General features: G+C 42.5%; 1 protein-coding gene across 1 annotated transcript in view; it reads left to right on the top strand.

The window, feature by feature from the left end:
• Window positions 1–19397, top strand: part of CNTNAP2 (contactin associated protein 2) — a gene marked incomplete at both ends in the record, with an annotated part of 2063650 nt that overhangs the window by 1826533 nt on the left and 217720 nt on the right. The gene's annotated exons all lie outside the window — the stretch shown is intronic.

Genomic DNA, 19397 nt, shown 5'->3' on the forward strand with positions numbered 1-19397 from the left:
TTTGAAACTGATTAAAAATCCTCCAACAAACAAAAGCCCAGGACCAGATGGCTTCACAGGCGAATTCTATCAAATATTTAAGAAGAGCTAACACCTATCCTTCTCAAACTCTTCCAAAATATAGCAGAGGGAGGAACACTCCCAAACTCATTCTATGAGGCCACCATCACCCTGGTACCAAAACCAGACAAAGATGTCACAAAAAAAGAAAACTACAGGCCAATATCACTGATGAACATAGATGCAAAAGTGCTTAACAAAGTACTAGCAAACAGAATCCAACAGTACATTAAAAGGATCATACACCATGATCAAGTAGAGTTTATCCCAGGAATGCAAGGATTCTTCAATATATGCAAATCAATCAATGTGATACGCCATATTAACAAAATGAAGGATAAAAATCATATGATCATCTCAATAGATGCAGAAAAAGCTTTCAACAAAATTCCACCCCATATTATGATAAAAAACCCTCCAGAAAGTAGGCACAGAGGGAACTTACCTCAACATTATAAAGCCCATATATGACAAACCCACAGCCAACATCATTCCCAGTGGTGAAAAACTGAAACCATTTCCTCTAAGATCAGGAACAAGACAAGGTGGCCCACTCTCACCACTGTTATTCAACATAGTTTTTGAAGTTTTAGCCACAGCAATCAGAGAAGAAAAAGAAGTTAAAGAAATCCAAATCAGAAGAGAAGAAGTAAAACTGTCACTGTTTGCAGATGACATGATACTATACATAGAGAATCCTAAAGATGCTACCAGAAAACTACTAGAGCTAATCAATGAATTTGGTAAAGTAGCAGGATACAAAATTAAGGCACAGAAATCTCTTGCATTCCTATACACTAATGATGAAAAATCTGAAAGAGAAATTAAGGAAACACTCCCATTTACCATTGCAACAAAAAGAATAAAATATTTAGGGATAAACCTACCTAAGGAGACAAAAGACCTGTATGCAGAAAACTGTAAGACACTGATGAAAGAAATTAAAGATGCTACAAACAGATGGAGAAATATACCGTGTTCTTGGATTGGAAGAATCAATACTGTGAAAATGACTCTACTACCCAAAGCAATCTGCAGATTCAATGCAATCCCTTTCAAACTACCAATGGCATTTTTCACAGAACTAGAATTAAAAATTTCACAATTTGGGGCTTCCCTGGTGGCGCAGTGGTTGAGAGTCTGCCTGCCGATGCAGGGGACACGGGTTCATGCCCCGTCCGGGAAGATCCCACGTGCCGTGGAGCGGCTAGGCCCATGCACCATGGCCGCTGAGCCTGCGCGTCCAGAGCCCGTGCTCCGCAACGGGAGAGGCCACAACAGTGAGAGGCCCGCATACCGCAAAAAAAAAAAAAAATTTTCACAATTTGTATGGAAACACACAAGACCCCGAATAGCCAAAGCAATCTTGAGAAAGGAAAATGGAGCTGGAGGAATCAGGCTCCCGGACTTCAGACTATACTACAAAGCTACAGTAATCAAGACAATATGGAACTGGCACAAAAACAGAAATATAGATCAATGGAAGAGGATAGCAAGCCCAGAGGTAAACCCACACACGTATGGTCACCTTGTCTTTGATAAAGGAGGCAAGAATATACAATGGAGGAAAGACAACCTCTTCAATAAGTGTTGCTGGGAAAACTGGGCAGCTACATGTAAAAAATGAAATTAGAAAACTTCCTAACACCATATACAAAAATAAGCTCAAAATAGATTAAAGACCTAAATATAAGGCCAGACACTATAAAACTCTTAGAGGAAAACATAGGCAGAACACTCTATGACATAAACCACAGCAAGATCCTTTTTGACCCACCTCCTAGAGAAATGGAAATAAAGACAAAAATAAACAAATGGGACCTAATGAAACTTAAAATCTTTGGCACAGGAAAGGAAACCATAAACAAGACGAAAAGACAACCCTCAGAATGGGAGAAAATATTTGCAAACGAAGCAACTGACAAAGGATTAATCACCAATATGTACAAGCAGCTAATGCAGCTCAATATCAAAAAACAAACAACCTAATCCCAAAATGGGTAGAAGACCTAAATAGACGTTTCTCCAAAGAAGATATACAGACTGCCAACAAACACATGAAAGGATGCTCAACATCACTAATCATTAGAGAAATGCAAATAAAAACTACAATGAGGTATCACCTCACACTAGTCAGAATGGCCATCATCAAAAAATCTACAAACAGTAAATGCTGGAGAGGGTGTGGAGAAAAGGGAACCCTCTTGCACTGTTGATAGGAATATAAATTGATACAGCCACTATGGAGAACAGTATGGAGGTTCCTTAAAAAACTAAGAATAGAACTACCATATGACCCAGCAATCCCACTACTGGGCATATAGCCTGAGAAAACCATAATTCAAAAAGAGTCATGTACCACAATGTTCATTGCAGCACTATTTACAATAGTCAGGACATGGAAGCAACCTAAGTGTCCATCGACAGATGAATGGATAAAGAAGGTGTGGCACATACATACAATAGAATATTACTCAGCTATAAAAAGAAACAAAATTGAGTTATTTGTGGTGACGTGGATGGACCTAGAGACTGTCATACAGAGTGAAGTAAGTCAGGAAGAGAAAAACAAATACCACATGCTAACACATATATATGGAACCTAAAAAAAAAAAAAAATGTATATATATATATATATATGGTTATGAAGAACCTAGGGGCAGGACAGGAATAAAGACACAGATGCAGAGAATGGACTTGAGGACACGGGGAGGGGGAAGGGTAAGCTGGGACGAAGTGAGAGAGTGGCATGGACATATATACACTACTAAATGTAAAATGGATAGCTAGTGGGAAGCAGCCACATAGCACAGGGAGATCAGCTTGGTGCTTTGTGACCACCTAGAGGGGTGGGATAGGGAGGGTGGGAGGGAGATGCAAGAGGGAGGAGATATGGGAATATATGTATACATATAGCTGATTCACTTTGTTATACAGCAGAAACTAACACACCATTGTAAAGCAATTATACTCCAATAAAGATGTTTATATATATATATATATATATATATATATATATATATATATATAATTAGAAGGTGCCATGAAAAGAGGGTTTTATTAACACAGGTCTTTTGGAAGTTACGCGAATCCAGCTATGATTTTGGTTTAGTCAAAAAGTAACAATTAAATTTTAAAATGAAAACTGCCCTGGGAAGAAACAGCAGTTGCTGGTATTTGTCTGAAAAGCACTGGAGGCTTTCTCATGCCTCATGTCTTTGCTCCAACATGAGCAGACAGCATTAGATGAGCTCCGGGGATGGCCTGGCCGAGGTATGTGAACCACACGGTGGTCTGCAGCCTCAGCAGCCCAGGTGCTGAGACCTGCATCCTCCGTGGAAGCCATGGGCCAGATTTCTCTCAAGGGGCGGAGAAGAGCAGACACGCTCCAGGTCATTACTCAGCGCGAACAACAGCCGGCTGCACTGAGCCGGGGCCTCTTTGGCACAGAGACATGCCAGCAGTTCAGAGTCCTGGCCGCCGAAGCAGCAGCGGCTGGGCTGGCAGGAAGCAGGGGTCTGGGGGGCCTCAACCTGGAGGCCGGCGGCCGGCCTGGGTCAGGGGCAGCATGAGCCACTGGGGAGAGGTGAGCGGGCTTGTCAGGGCGGGGGGCTAGTGCAGGGGTTTACGCGGAGCAAAATCAGCACAGGCCAGAGTGTGTCACTGTGCTCGGCGGTAGTTTAAGCAGGAGGCCAGTGTTTCCGGAGGGCTGGAGGCTGCATCGGGGAGCTTCAGGGGCAAGTCAAGCTCCTCAGCGGCTCCTTGAGCAAGAAGGTTAGGTCCTCTTCACTATGACAGATGCCAGGCTCAACCCATGTGGCCCTGAACTCTTCTGAAATCTCTCTGGAAGTTCAAGAAGGCCATCCCTTTTGTGCAGGATGTTGCCCGGCAGAGGCTTAAAAACTCATCCTCACTCCTTCAGGATCCTCTGTGCTGCCCGGGACGCCCGGTCGGAGGTTCCGTGGGGGAAGTGCTGTCTTCAGGAGGGCTTCATGGGAGCAGGGAGCCTGCAGCGCTTCTTCCTCTGCCAAGCAGTTTGTCTGTCAGGAAAATTTCCTCCTGTGTGGCAACCTGAGTTTATGGCAGAGTTGAGGTTTGTTAGATGGACTCATAAGCGAACGGGGACTAGAGTGCTGTGACCATTCTCTGGGCTACGCTTGGGAGCAGCCCCAGACAGCTGCCCGCCTCCCCGGACTCGACGGTGTAGCTCGTTTAGTCAGCCGCCCCTCACACCCTCCGTGTTCCAGACTCATGAGCGGATAATCCCATGGCCATCTGAAATGCAAGGCCATGGAGGGAGTAAAGAGAAAACCGACCTTTGTAGGCAAGGGAGAAAAATGGAATTCACGTCATGAAGTGCACTCCAATCTGTGCATGAATAAAATGGCTCTTTCTGGTATCTGAAAAGTTTAAGATAAAAACTATACAATTTGAATTGCAGGAATTCAAACACAGGAAATCTGTTGCTTTTTCCCATTTCCCGCAAACCTGAGCCAATAGCAGCAACAGACATGCTGGCTAAGATGTCCTGGGTGATACTTCAAGGCCGAGTGCTTCATGTGCTCTATTTATCTCGTTTAATCCACACGAGAACCTTATAAAGTATGTACTGTTACTGATTCCGTTTTCTTTTCACAGTGAAGAAACTAAAGCTAAAGATTAGTTAACAGCCCGAGGTCAGGCAGCTAGTAAGAGACAAGAGGTGCGATTTGATCCCAGTCTGATTCTAGAGACTTAACCATTGGTCTTCTCCAAGCAAAAATTGCACCAAAGTTAAACAAGAGAGGAAGAGTTCATTGAAGGCTACACTGCAGGACGGGAGAGAGGCCAGAGCTTGGGGTGAGCTCAGCTCTGCTGAAGGAAAGGGCAAGAAACATTGTTGTCCCTTTTACAACTTGGAGCAAGTTGCCTGCCCTGAGGAAATTAGGCTCTTACCCTCCCCAGAAACTGGGATGTAGAGGCAGCAGCTCCCTGAATGTTTACGTTCCAAAAAGATGCCCCCAGGTCCTTGAGAAAGACATTCCAGTTTTACAGCTGGAAAAAGGCCATTTTACAACTGGCAAAAGGCTTTTTAAAAGATAAATATCTCAAAGGAGCAGAGAAAGAATTTAAGTAAATGCTTGAAGAATAGGGGAGTCAAGGATCCAGGGTCAGAAGAAACCTGTCAAAATTTACTCAGTCCAAGGGGAACGTTAAGGCTGTCTTGGTCCTTATATCAGGGTCCCTCATCTGGGGGGCTACTGTGACCCACCAGGTATTTGGAAAAGTGTGATGGCTTTGGAGCACTACCTTCAGCTCCAGCCACAGGCAAAGCTGCCCACAATGCAGAGGAGAATCCATCCCCACAAAGTCTTGCACCCCCAGATGGCAGCCATGCCCCATGCAACGCTGCTCTCAGTTGTGGAGCCTATAGTAGGAGACGATGAGATCAGGCCGGTCCTGAGTCAGCCCCAGCAGGCGTTCTGTGGATTACCAGTCACGTTGGCAAAGATCAAGGCAGGCAGGCCCTCACGGTCTGACACAAACACAAAGGGCTCGGATTAACAAGAGAATTTTATGCAGAAGCAGCACCGGTGGCGGGGAACAAACGAGACGCCTTACTTAAGAGTTTCTCTGGTACAGAGAAAAGCTGGTTTTCTTGTTAGCTCATTTGGTAAACCCTTTACAAAGGTTGTCAGAGTCAACACGGAGCTCCCTAGAGCTGTGTCTAGAGCGCGATCCTCTGGCTTCTCTCCACGCTCTCAGCAGCAGCCCACGTGCCCTCCTTCTTGAAACACTCTCTTCTCTTGGATTCCGTGGCGTGTGCTTGCCCGCTTTCCCTCACCTCACTGGCCATGACTGGAGTCTCCCCTGTGAGTTCTCTTCCTCTCCGTGACCACTAAATGTTGGCGCATCAGACGCAGAGACTTCCCCTCTTCTCCAGCCATACGTTTCCCTGGGTGATCTCATCCAGTCCAATGGCTCCTTATACTATTTATGCACCAATGACTCTGAAATCAAAATCTCCAGGCCTCGCTTTTCCGGAAACTCTGCATCCACGTACACAGCTGTCTACTTGGCGCGTCCACGTGGCTGTCTGATGAGCGTCTCAGAGTAAGCATGGCAAGGAGAGCTCCTGCTGCCTGCCCCAAGCCTGCTCTTCGGCCAGCCTTCCCATCTCAGAAAATGACATTATCGTCCACCCATTTCTGCTTGAACCCAAAATCTGGCATTAGCCTTGATTTCCTCTTTCCCTCATCACTGCCCATCGTTAGTGAGTCCTGTGACTGCCCCCGGCTGTGCCCCAAACGCACCCACTGCTGTCTCCTGCCATGGGTCCCACTCTAGTCGAAGCCATGGTTGTTTCCTGCTTGGACTGTTGTAACTGGTCTCCTGACTGGTCTCCAATCTTGGTATGTTTCTTGAACACACCAAGCCTATTCCTGCTTTAGAGCATTTACACTGGCTGTTCCCTCTACCTGAAACTCCTCCCCAGACATCAACAAAATTGGCTCCTTCTTTTTTTTAATTGAAGCATAGTTGATTTACAATATTACCTTAGTTTCAAGTGTATAGCATAGTGATTCAATATTTTTATAAATTATACTCCATTTAAAGTTATTACAAAATAATGGTAATATTTCCCTGTGCTGTACAATATATCCTTGTTGCTTATGTGTTTTATACATTGAGTAGTTTGTGTCTTTCAATCCCCTACCCCTATCTTGCCACTCCCCTCTTTCCCTCTCCCTGCTGGTAACTACTGGTTTGCTCTCTGTATCTGTGAGTCTGTTTCTGTATTGTTGTATGCATTCATTTGTTTTATTTTTTAGATTCCACATATATGTGATAGCATACAGTATTTGGTCTTTCTCTGACTTATTTCACTAAGCATAATACTCTCTAGGTGCATCCACATTGTTGCAAATGGCAGAATTTCATTCTTTTTTATGCCTGAGTAATATTCCGTTGTATGTATATGTACCACATCTTCTGTATCCATTCATCTGTTGGTGGACACCTAGGATTCTCCCGTGTCTTAAAGGTTAGCTCCTTCTTGTCATTCACTCTCAGCTCTGTACCTCCTCAGAGAGGCCTTCGCTGACCACTCGATCTAAGGTAGCCAGTCATTTACCATTTTACCTTCTCCTTCAAACTTCTGATATTTTCATTTATCTTTGTGTCCTTCCCCAGAAGGTAAGCTACATGACAGGAGAGATTTAGAATATCGCTGCAGTAGTTGCCCAGTGGATTTGCTGAGTGAGCAATAGGATGAATGAATAAGTGAATTATATTTTTGTTACTTCTCTGAGTTAACAGTCATATTGCCATCTTTGGAAATATCTTTTTCATCAGATACCAAGACTGAAATCAAGCGTGACCGAAGCCTAAAAAAAGAGTCGCAGAGAAATTCATATGATGAAGCATAGCATCTCAGATCATTCTAGGCCCTAAATATAGTTTTCAGTCTCCTTCTCTCAAATTGAGGTCTTGCCTGTTTGGCAGTGGCTGAGATGCTAGCTGGGACCCTAATGCAAAGAGTTTCTGGCCCGACCCTTGTAACTGGTCTCCTGGTTCTCTCCTGAACAGAGATAGGGAGTGATGTCATAATTAGGAGCCACTGCCATAAAATAATCAAGTAAAAAGATGTGCTAGATTAAATCTAGTCTTAAAAAATCTCTAGATGAAATCAGTAAACTATCTGCAAAGCAGAAATGCAAGTAAAAAACAGAAGCTTCTCCATGGAATGCTACTCCTTCACAGCTGTTCACCTCAAGGACTGCTAGCACATTTATTCTTTTCTTAACACAACCGCCTTTCACGAGGCTCTGCCGTGAAACCACATGTGAGGCATTCACTCTCTTCTCAGTAGAACTGCCCCCTCCCTGCCAACCTCACAGGTGAAGGATGGTCCTTCCCCACTAAGTGTCACCATATACTTTCCTGCCCTTTACCTTTTAGAGGTCAAAACGAATTAACTTTTGCAATCCCAGCTGTCTGTTTTATAATTAGAGTTTTAACATATGAAGTAAGTTATGATAGACACAATTTTTACCTTTCTTACATACACTCCCAACATAATCAAACTAACAATGTACTTTTAACTTCCTTTGAACCTCCAAAAGGTAGTCTGTTCACTACCTATTTCCATAGGTGCTGAGCTTATTTTCTAAGGCAGAGATTACGTGTTTAGAAACTTACAGAGAGATATGCAGTCAAATGCCTTACCACTGAGCTATACCCCTTTAGAGACAGATTTTGAAACTAAGAAAAGAGCCAAGCCTATTGTTCACCTTCTGTGGAAAAACAGCTCATGTGCCACAAGAATAAAAGCTTCAGGGATTCTGAGGTCTTTTATTCCAATTTTCTCATGACAGTTGGCATGGGCCAATTCAGAGAAGACATTTTAATGTAAAGGCACCAATTTTGAAACCAGTATGGAAAAAAAATTTTCAAAAATAGACTCATCAGGGTTTCCCTGGTGGCGCAGTGGTTGAGAGTCTGCCTGCCGATGCAGGGGACGCGGGTTCGTGCCCCAGTCTGGGAAGATCCCACATGCCGCGGAGTGGCTGGGCCCGTGAGCCATGGCCGCTAAGCCTGCGTGTCCGGAGCCTGTGCTCCGCAACGGGAGAGGCCACAACAGTGAGAGGCCCGCGTACTGCAAAAAAAAAAAAAAAAAAAATAGACTTATCAAATAATTTCTCATATGGATTTTTTATTCTTTCAGTAAGGACTGGGACTAAGCTTCATGATAATAAATGGCAGCTGTCACACAGAAAAAGATTGTAATAAAATTAGTATCAGTGACACAATATTGAGGAAGGAACCAGTACTCACAGCCCCGCAGTCCCTCCTGTGATACACTAAGAAAGTGAGAGAAAAGCCATCCACGGTTACTGGCTTAAATAGAGTGTTTCCCGCCAAACGCTGCATTTTATCCTCTTTTCTTTCATCTGCATCGTTTTCAAGGTCCCCTGGTGTGGGATTCTGTGGGACTCACACTCTTCATATCGTGGTCCTGTTGTCACAAACTGGCAGTGTTCCCCATTCGTTTTAATTTCACTTTATTATTTTACATCTTCTTTCACCATTCCCAATTCCACTCTCTCCCCATCGCTGGCACCCACTCAACTGTATTTTATGTATAACCTTCTAGCCCCACCCTCTATATATTTGTTCAAAATATGTGCATATTTTGGAAAATTCATAGTATTACCTTTCCAGTGTCATTATTTATATAAGTGGTATTGTACTACAAATCTCATTCTGTTTCTTTCTCTTTCACTCAGCCTTATGTTTTTATTTATTTATTTATTTATTTTATTTATTTATTTTGCCTGTGTTGGGTCTTCTTGCTGCGCACGGGCTTTCTCTAGTTGCAGCGAGTGGGGTCTACTCTTCGTTGTGGTGCGCGGGCTTCTCATTGCGGTGGCCGCTCTTGTTGTAGAGCATGGCCCTAGGCGCACGGGCTTCAGTAGTTGTGGCACGCGGGCTCAGTAGTTGTGGTTCACGGGCTTAGTTGCTCTGCGGCATATGGGATCTTCCCGGACCAGGGATCGAACCCGTGTCCCCTGCATTGGCAGGCAGATTCTCAACCACTGCGCCACCAGGGAAGCCCCCAGCCTTATGGGTTGTTTTTTTTTTTTTTTTTTTTTTTTTGCGGTACACGGGCCTCTCACTGTTGTGGCCTCTCCCGTTGCAGAGCACAGGCTCTGGACTCACAGGCTCAGTGGCCATGGCTCACGGGCCCAGCCGCTCTGCAGCATGTGGGATCTTCCTGGACCGGGGCACGAACCCGTGTCCCCTGCATCGGCAGGCGGACTCTCAACCACTGCACCACCAGGGAAACCCCTTATGTTTTTAAGATGTATTTGTGTAGCTCTGTGAATTCTATGTGTATAGTGTTCCATTATGGGTATATCCATGCTTTATTTATTCCATCCCCTAGTGATGCATACCTAAGTTTCCCCAAACTCTTTGCTACCACAGATAACTATTCGGCAAATATATTTGTGCCTATCCCCCTATTACCTGTATGAGGTTTCTCATGTGCATTCACATGTGTCCGTGTGTGTGCAGGACTCATAGGATATATGCATACTTAATTTCTACTGAGTCATAGGGTATGTGCATACTTAATTTCTCTAAGTCCTGTTTGATCAGATTCTGAGTGTAAACCTCAAACTTTACTGGTTGATTCTCTATTCCTGTCAATAGTTCTGTCATTGGTAGCTCTGTATTCTTTGAGGCTATTTTGTTAGTTAGATGTGTTCATAATCTTTTTGATTTATTGTTCCTTACACAAGTGTGTAATTTCCATCTTTATTCCTTCCGATGTTTTTCATCACACAATTTTATTTTTGCTCTTAAAACTACTATGCAGTTCTTCTTGTTGTTAATATTCGCCTGGTGTTTTTATGAGGGTGTTGGAATCCTTTTATTTAAATGTGTGTCTTAGATCGTATAATGCTGAATCTTTTAAAAATCTAATTTGAGAATCTCTGTCTTTTTATTCATTTGTTGTGACTACTGTCATACCAGGGTATGTCTTCTGCCATCTTACCCTGCATTTCCAATTTACTCTGTTCTCTGTTTGCTCACCCACCCCTCAACCTACTTTCCATTGGTTAAATTGAATATTATTCTATTGATTGAAAAGTTTTACATTCTACTTGCATTCCTCTGGCAGCTGCGCCTAACTTCTTAAGACTCACACTTATGCTTTTTTCTCTGTCATCCACAAAAACAAATCGATATCTCTGTTCTCCTGAATAAGAGACCAAGAACCCTCTGACCTTCTTCCCCACCTCAGTACTTGCCGTGTTGACATCATCTGTGGTTTTAGTTGCAGAACTTATGAATATACTTATTTTGACTGCTTATGAGAAAACATTAATATTTGCTGTTTTTCTTTTCACTTACTCTTCTTTCCCACATCTTATCTACTCTTGGATTCATTTTCGTTTTTACTCAAGAGCAATTTTTTCTAAAACTTCGTAGGTGAGTCCTTCCTAGACCTCACATGCCTGCAAATACCTTTACTGGTTCCCTGTTTTAATCAACGCTGTGAGGATATTAGTCCATTGTCCTTTACAGGCAGTGTTGCTGCTGAGAAGTTGGATGTAAGTTACACTCTTACTCCTGAACATGTCCTTCTTTTCCTTTAATATTTGCTTAACTTCACTATAATGCAGCCGTTCTTAACCTTTCGGGGGCCAGTTTGGTAAAGTCTATGTCTCTCTTCTCCGAGTAATGCTTTCTATGAATAAAAGACACAGAATTACAAAAGAAACCAATACATTTATCACAACATGTAAACTAACAGACTTGTTTTACAGCAGTAATACGTGTGCTTCGGGCTTCAGAAGACCTCCCTCTCTCCCCCTCTGCTGTGGCTGATTCTTAAACCAGTGCTGGATCTTCACCTACTGAATCCGCACTCTCACTACCCGTTCCCTCGCTAAGAAGCATCTCATGACTCCATTGACAGGGCTGTCTCAAAACTAACCAAATCGAGTAGGCTTTTCCCGTTTTCTCCCTTTGCTTGGCCTCCGGTGTCGTTTAACGCTCGTAAGCATGCCCTCCTTGCAACCCTGACCTCAGCACCTCCCACGGTTCTGTCCTCGGCCCCTGGCTCCTCTCCCTCTCCATCCCAACCCTCACTTCTTTTTCTACCACCCTCGTGTCTTGGGAAGCTCCTGCCTCCTGGGAGGTTGGTGAGCAGAGCTGTGCTGATCCCTCCCAGACCCATAAATCTGGCCTTGACCCGGGACTGAAATCTTTAAACGCTTGTTTGGAGTCTGGAGTCTGACAGTAAGAGAGCGAGGTAACAGCTCTGATTCTTGGCTGTGGATGAAAAGGGAGTGGATACAGTTGTTTAAAAAATAAAGGCTTTTAAAGGCAAATAATAAAGACAGAGAGGTGGATCAACCTGGGTCAGGTTCCTGGTCTGTGCATGCATGTGTGTGCATGAGTGCTTGTGCATGCGTGTGTGTGTGTGTGTGTGAGAGAGAGAGAGACAGAAAGAGAAAGAACATGGGGTATGTTAAGATCAGCAGAAAGCAGATGCTAATTTTGCTCCAAAGATGAGAAGAACTCCCCAGCAGGATACATCATATAGCAGAAACATACAAATATTTGTAAAAGAAATATTTAGAGTTGTAAGCTGATGTATTTGAAATCTGGCTTTGCATTGAAGTTTCCTGAAGTAATGATTAATAATTTAAAATTTGGATCTGGCTGGGATCTGCAGGTTTAACACTGTACTTACTCTCTGTCAGCTGCCACTTCTGTGAGGGACTTGGAACCGTAAGGCCCACTGCAGAGTGGCAGTCCTCTGAACTAGCGCTGTCAGACCAAGTGTGGGGAGATAACCAACCTCCCAGCATCTAGGGGCCAAAGCTCATCACTGCTCTGGTTTTAGAGATACAGTATTAAGCTTTTGCACCAAGAAAAAATACAACTTCAAGGACAGCATCAAAGAAGCATCTCCTGTTTGCAGCCTAGAGACCAGTTTGGGTGTCCATATGTCCACATTCCTGACTGAACTGTGAGCATGGCATTCCGCTTTCAGCTTCAGCCACCTAGGGACGGCACCGTGCCAAGTGGTGAATGATTTATCTCAGATGGTAATCATTCTGTCAGCATGTTCCATACCTCAGCACAGCAAAGTCAGAGAAGGGGCTCATATGATGCAAGCCCAAAAGTCAGGATGCAGCTACAGCATGGCAGGAGTGCAGGTTTAACAGGCAGAAACCCTGGGGGGGGGGTGAATTATGGCCTCTTATGACCCATGTAACACTGGGCGAGTCAACTCTCTTGGTCTCGGTTTCCTTACCTGTAAAATGGGAGTGATAATAATATTTCTTTCTGAGAGTTAAAAAATGTGAAATTTAAAACAGTACCTGGAACAGCTAGCATTCAGTTAATATTAGCTTTTGAAATAGCTCATATTTTATCTTGCTTACCCTCCCACCATAGCCTCTGGAATGAATTCAGACCTCTCAGCAGCATCCCCATCATGGAGCAGTTCACATTCAGACACATATGAGTGCTTTCTGCTATCAGAAACCCAGTTATTTTCTCCATCTCTATTTTGAAGTTTTCTTCTAGTTTAAATACTTCGGATTCACATATTCTGCATGTCCTCTACTCAGAGGATATAACAAATTCATGCAGTGATAATGAACTTTAAACAAGTCCATCCTGTTGAATGATGTTATGCATGAGAACTCATGAGCATTCTCTGAAAAAACAATCCTCCAAAGCCCCACTCTCTGAGTACGGATAAACCTTTTCATACATGCCCTCCAATATCCAGCTGACAGAGGCATCCCTGGTCAATACTTGTCAATGACGCAGCTCTGCACTGAATAATGTAAGCCTGCATCCTTGAACTCTCTCCACTGCTAAAGATTCTGGGCCATTCTGAGGTCCTCAGCTTAACCAGATAACTGGGTTTTTACTTTACACACCTGTACTGACACTGCCAGGTTTTTTCCATGTTCAGGTTGACAGTCAAGACCTAAGAGACAATGTTAACATGTAAAACAGGAGACACAGTGGGTGCAGCATCAGCCAAGCTGCCGATGGGGGCCCAGCCTGTCCAAGCACGTGGCTGCTTTTGCCCCCTGACCTACACGGGCCAGGTCTGACTGCCTTGGAGAAGAGACAGGGTCTAGGTGGCTCACCCGGACACAGAAATCACAGCTGTGTTTCCTGTCAGTCTTTTATGCCAGCCAGTCATGTGTTGAGCGCCTCTATGCCAGCTTACCACTCTCGCAATACAGGTGCGGTCCCCCCACAGCAGACAAGCGAAGGAAAACAGCCATCGCAATCCTGAACCTTCCAAGGAAGTAGTGCAGTTAGAAGGAGAACTCCAAGGTCATTCTCTCAGGCAGGCCTGGACCAGCCCAAGCTTGAAGTTAACCCTTTACTCACTGTATTAGCCTGCTCAAGCTGCCCTGACAAAATACCACAGACTGGGTAGTTTAAACAACAAAAATCTATTTCTTACAATTCTAGTGGCTGGAAGACCAAGATCAAGGTGCTGGCAGGGTTGGTTTCTCCTGAGGCCTCTCTCCTTGGCTTACAGACCTGTGCCTTCTCACACGGCTGTTTTTCTGTGTGCTTGCATCCCTGGCATCTCTTCCTCTCCTTTCAAAGGACACGCTCATATTAGGGACCCACCCTTGTGACCTCATTTAGTCTTAAGTACCTCTTTAAAGGTACTGTCTCCAAATATAGTCACATTGGGGATTGGCGCTTCAACACATGAACTTTGGGGTGACACAACGCATTTCATAACACTCACAATACCTCTGGTAGCAGATTCGTGTATACTCATCTTAGCCATATTTAATTTCCAACTCTGTGCTTCTGTAGAATTTCATTTATACTGAATAATGGTAATAATAATAAACAGCTACCATTAACTGAACATTAATACAGAGGGGGGTATTGTCACTTGTTATTAATGTGACCCTGCAAGGTGCATATTTTTTTTTTTTTTTTTTTTTTTTGCGGTACGCGGGCCTCTCACTGTTGTGGCCTCTCCCATTGCGGAGCACAGGCTCCGGACGCGCAGGCTCAGCGGCCATGGCTCACGGGCCCAGCCGCTCCGCGGCATGTGGGATCCTCCCAGACCGGGGCACGAACCCGTGTCCCCTGCATTGGCAGGCGGACTCTCAACCACTGCGCCACCAGGGAAGCCCGCAAGGTGCATATTTTTATGCCAGTTTCATACATGAGACTGAGGCCCAAAGAGGAGGTGGGAAGATCAAGCCGTGAGCAGCAAAGCCAACACCCAAAAGTAGATTTTTGTGACCACAGTTCATGCTCTCCACACCTCTGTTTCCTGCCTCTCCTATGTCAAATTTTACCTTGAACCACAGTGTGGCTATTTGTGATTACATTTGTATTAACCTGAGAGCAAGAAGTATGTCTCCTCCATCTTCTTAGGAATGCCTTTCCCGGTGCCTTACACACGTGACCTGGCGCCTTTGCTTCTCTTAGCATCTCAGAGCAGCTCCCCGTCTCACCCCCTGTCCTCACCTGCAGGGCAGTGCCTCCCTTACCTCTTTGTCTCCCCAGGGGTGTGCACCTGGATACTCTTTCTGTCAGTTTCTCAGTGGGGTCTGTCCTAAGGGCTCTATTTAAAATGGGAATCTCCCCCACCCCACTCCCACTTAACCCAGACTGACTTCTAACAGGCGATATACTTAACTTACTCATTGAGTTTATTGTTAAATTTCCCTCTCCCTCGGCAAGAAGATAAGCTCTGCAAGGGCGGCAAAGACTTTTGTGTGTTTTGCTTCATGGTGCCTTCTAAACATCTAGACAAGGCTAGCTTATAGTTGCTGTGAAATAAATACTTATTGAATGGATAAATTTGATTCCTCGTGGGGGAGCTTTGGTGCGACTCCTCTCTATGGCGAATGAATGGCCGGTCTCTCTGGGCACAGGTGCTCTGGAGCCCAGCTTAGCTCCTTAGAAAACAGTTAAGCTCCTAGTTTGAGGACAGTGCTTTTTAGAATTCCTCCTGATCATTATTTCCGCCCTTTTTGTTTAATTTAATACCTGATTATTTTGCCCCAGTCTTCTGTGCTTTTGATGGTTGTATTATTCATTATGGATAGTTACAACATTTTCATAATTAATCTTTAATTGCAATACTTGAATAGCATTTCACATGAAAAATGATTTACAAATTAAACCCACGTCTCACCTTGGGTAATTATCACAGGTCTAACTAATGTGTGTGAGGCCCTTGCATGGCAGGGGGCTCTCTCCAGTGACAATGTGTTGATTTTCTAATTAACAAAGGTTAAGAAGCCTTTTTGCTCACAGACCTACAATTTAAACTTATGACATTTGTCACCAGGAAAGATTTCTATGGAGCACATAACTTGAACTCAAATAATTATCACTGGTTCTAGTACATTAACATCCTTTGCATAATATATAATGACCATTTTCAGGACAAAAGATTTTTCTTCATATTGACTAGATCAGTAAAAGTACTTACCAGCTCACTGACCCATTTAATAAATCGGGGACCATGTTTAAAAAAGAGTGTAAGTTGTTTCGTTTTCCTTTATATAGAGACAAATGGCATTCCACTTACCTTTGTAAATTAAGAAGGAGTATAAAACTTTATTTAATGAAGGCAACAAATACAAATTAGACTGTAGTCATACGTTATGTTCAATTAAGGGAAGGAGGGGGAAAAAAGGTCAGGCAGCAGTGCAGAGAGGAAAAAGGAAGCGAGAAGGAACTTAACAGAAATTGACAGTAATTTGCTGACATGGAGAGAGGGGGACACATAAGCCCAGAGGGAGGGACTGTACGTCATGGACCGGAGTAATGCAGAGCCGGAAGGACCAGAGCCTCCTGTTATGTATAAGAAAAACTGACGCCGAGAAAGATGCAGCGATTTGATGAAGGCCACAGAAGTAACCAAAAACAGTCAATAGTCCTGATAGGGAAAGACACACAAACACAAAGGCAGGAAGAAAGACTGGCAGGTGTAGAAACTCAGAAAGAACAAGGCCAGAAAGAATCAGAGAGGCAGAGAGACAGAAAACTCTGCCCCTAAATCCCTTTACTGAACGAAGCCTGTGTATGTACATAATGAAGCATATGTACATATATCTAAATGTTTGCCTAAATGATGTCATTAAAATAGGACCTAATCTAGATGTACTTTCTCTGCCAATTGACGCTTTCTAAATCTCCATTTTTTGGGTCATATTAACATTTACTTAAAGAGTCTTTTTAAAAAAATCTCAGACTCTCAACCATTGCTGACACCCTTAAATGTCAGTTATTTCCAAATTAAAATACATTCCAGATAGATTAAAGAATGAAATGTTAAACGAGGTAAAATCATAAAAGTTCTAGAAGAAAATATAGTTGAATAATTATATTATTTTGGATTAAAGAAGGTATTTATAAGCCTAATATCAAAGGCAGAAATCATAAAAATTAGATGCATGTGACTACATAAACATTACATACAAGTTAACAAACACAAACTGGAAGGATGTAGTTGCTGAATTTATAACAAAAAATTAAAGACCCGAATATTGTTATCAATCAGTAAGAAATATATATTCTCCTGTTTCCCCCAAAATAGCAAAGGTCATGAAGAAATAAAAAATAAGAGTGAGGAAAACATAAAAATTATTCAACTCACAGTATTCGAAGCAATGCAAATTAAAACAATGAACTCTTTTTTTTTTTTTTCCCTTCTAGCCTATAAATTCAAAAGTATCCTGCCTAGTATTAGAATTGGTGTGGAGAAGGCAGGAATCTTGTACCCTACTGGTGAAATACAAATTGATAAAGTCTTCTGAGAGGATATTATATTGCAAATGACTTTAAAATGTTTATGCCCTTGTACCTAGCAATTACACTTCTAAGAATTAATTCTAAGGAAAAACTGGACAAGTATGTCAAGGTTTTTACAAGGATATTTATTATAGTATCATATAAAATGGGAATTGGAATAAGCTTTAAAGTCCAGTGGTATGGGATAGGGAGGGTAGGAGGGAGATGCAAGAGGGAAGGGCTATGGGGATATATGTGTACATATAGCTGATTCACTTTGTTATACAGCAGAAACTAACACAACATTGTAAAGCAATTATACTCCAATAAAGATGTTAAATAAAATTTTTTTAATTTACTTAGTAAAAAAGTAAAATTAAATTAAAAAACTTTAAAAAGTCCAATGGTAGTGGAATGGCAAAGTAAGTTACAGTGCATCACAGGGTGGGCTGCTATGCAGATGTTAAGCAAGATGTTCTAGTTGAATATTTATTCCTGGGAAAAATGTTTTAGGATATATTAAGTGAAAAAAGCAAATTTCAAAGCAATGCATATACCCCGCTTTTTCCTTTATTTTTTATACATATGTATGTTTATAGATAAAAGTAGAAAAGGCTTTTGCTAAAAGTGAAAGTCGTTCTATCTGAGTAGCATTACAGATTCTCTTTTTCATTTTGCTTATCAGTATGTTTATGGTTTCCACAATGAAAAACTATTACACTTGCAACCAGGGGAAAGGAGAGGCAGACATCTAAAAACAACGATTTAAAAATTTCAGCATATTTTGATAGGATATAATTGTCTTAATTGACTAGTGATGAAAATTTTAATGGCTAGGCATTTATTGAATGAAAAGGCCCTTTGGAAAGCCTTATTGCAAGAATAAAAGCCATAGCTGCTAAAACGATACACGCCAAATTGAAATTTCGACACACAAAGAGTGACTACTGGATTGAAATTCTTCCAGATCATAACAAAGGGCCAAATTCCCCTTAGCCCAGAGGTGCAGCGGTGCTGGTGAGCAGATTGCAAAATGGGAAATCCTTCACAGTGGTTGTTTCTAATCATTTCTTTTGCCGTCTACTTTCCCATACCTTTCATCAAAAGGGGCATTGGGATCCCTTCAATTAATCCTCTTCTATTTAAATATTTTATTAAAAAATAACAATCCCTGGAGAATCATCACTCAAATCTATGCACTGCCCAATGAGAGAACTGCAAGGCTTGGGTTTATAAAGATAATAGTGCAAGTCATTTGCTGTTTCACGGTTGAGGATTCACAGGCATCAGCAAAGGCTAATCCATCTCTGCAGCTAAAGCCTTTGATCCACCAGCCCTGTCTGATGAGTCGTCTAGATGGCACACTTTTTCTCAAGATACTGGAGTAAGTGATCAGAATCAATCTCCAGTGTGCAACCTTGCCCAAAGTCTGCCAGTCCTATTGACCATGCCATTTTTAAAGACATTCAGATCTTTACGTCAGAAACATGTACGTCTGTGGCGCCCCAGACCCTGAAGTTCTTCTGCATTAGACGATCAACACAGAACAGAGTTTAAGACCACAGGCTCGAAAATAAGACAGATCTGACACCGCTTTGGCACTTCAGAGCTATGAGTCCTTGAGTACACGGCTTAATTTCTCTAAGCCTCAGTTTCCTTATCTGTACAATGGGGTTAAGGTAACAATGCCTACCTCACCAGGTTGTTGTGAGAATCAGGTGAATATCATATGTAAGATGCTTAGTAGAGTACCTACTACATAGCCCTCAAAAAACAGTAACTTTCACTTTATTAACCATATCTTTTTTCTAAATCCCCATCAGATTTCTTTTAATAATTTTAACTACTATCATTTTATTTAATTTCTAGAAAAGCTGTTAGTCTAAAATACAGGCATATTTATAAACTTGAGTTCCTCCTTTCGTACCAGCTGCTTAAAAAAATCATAGCTAAGGTTATTATAGATATAATCCACCTGTGATATAATTCTCCATGAACCATTCTATGAAATTTATTAGGAATATTTT

The sequence above is a fragment of the Hyperoodon ampullatus genome (genome assembly GCF_949752795.1).
Source record: "Hyperoodon ampullatus genome assembly, chromosome: 9".
NCBI classification, from domain to species: Eukaryota; Metazoa; Chordata; class Mammalia; order Artiodactyla; family Ziphiidae; genus Hyperoodon; species Hyperoodon ampullatus.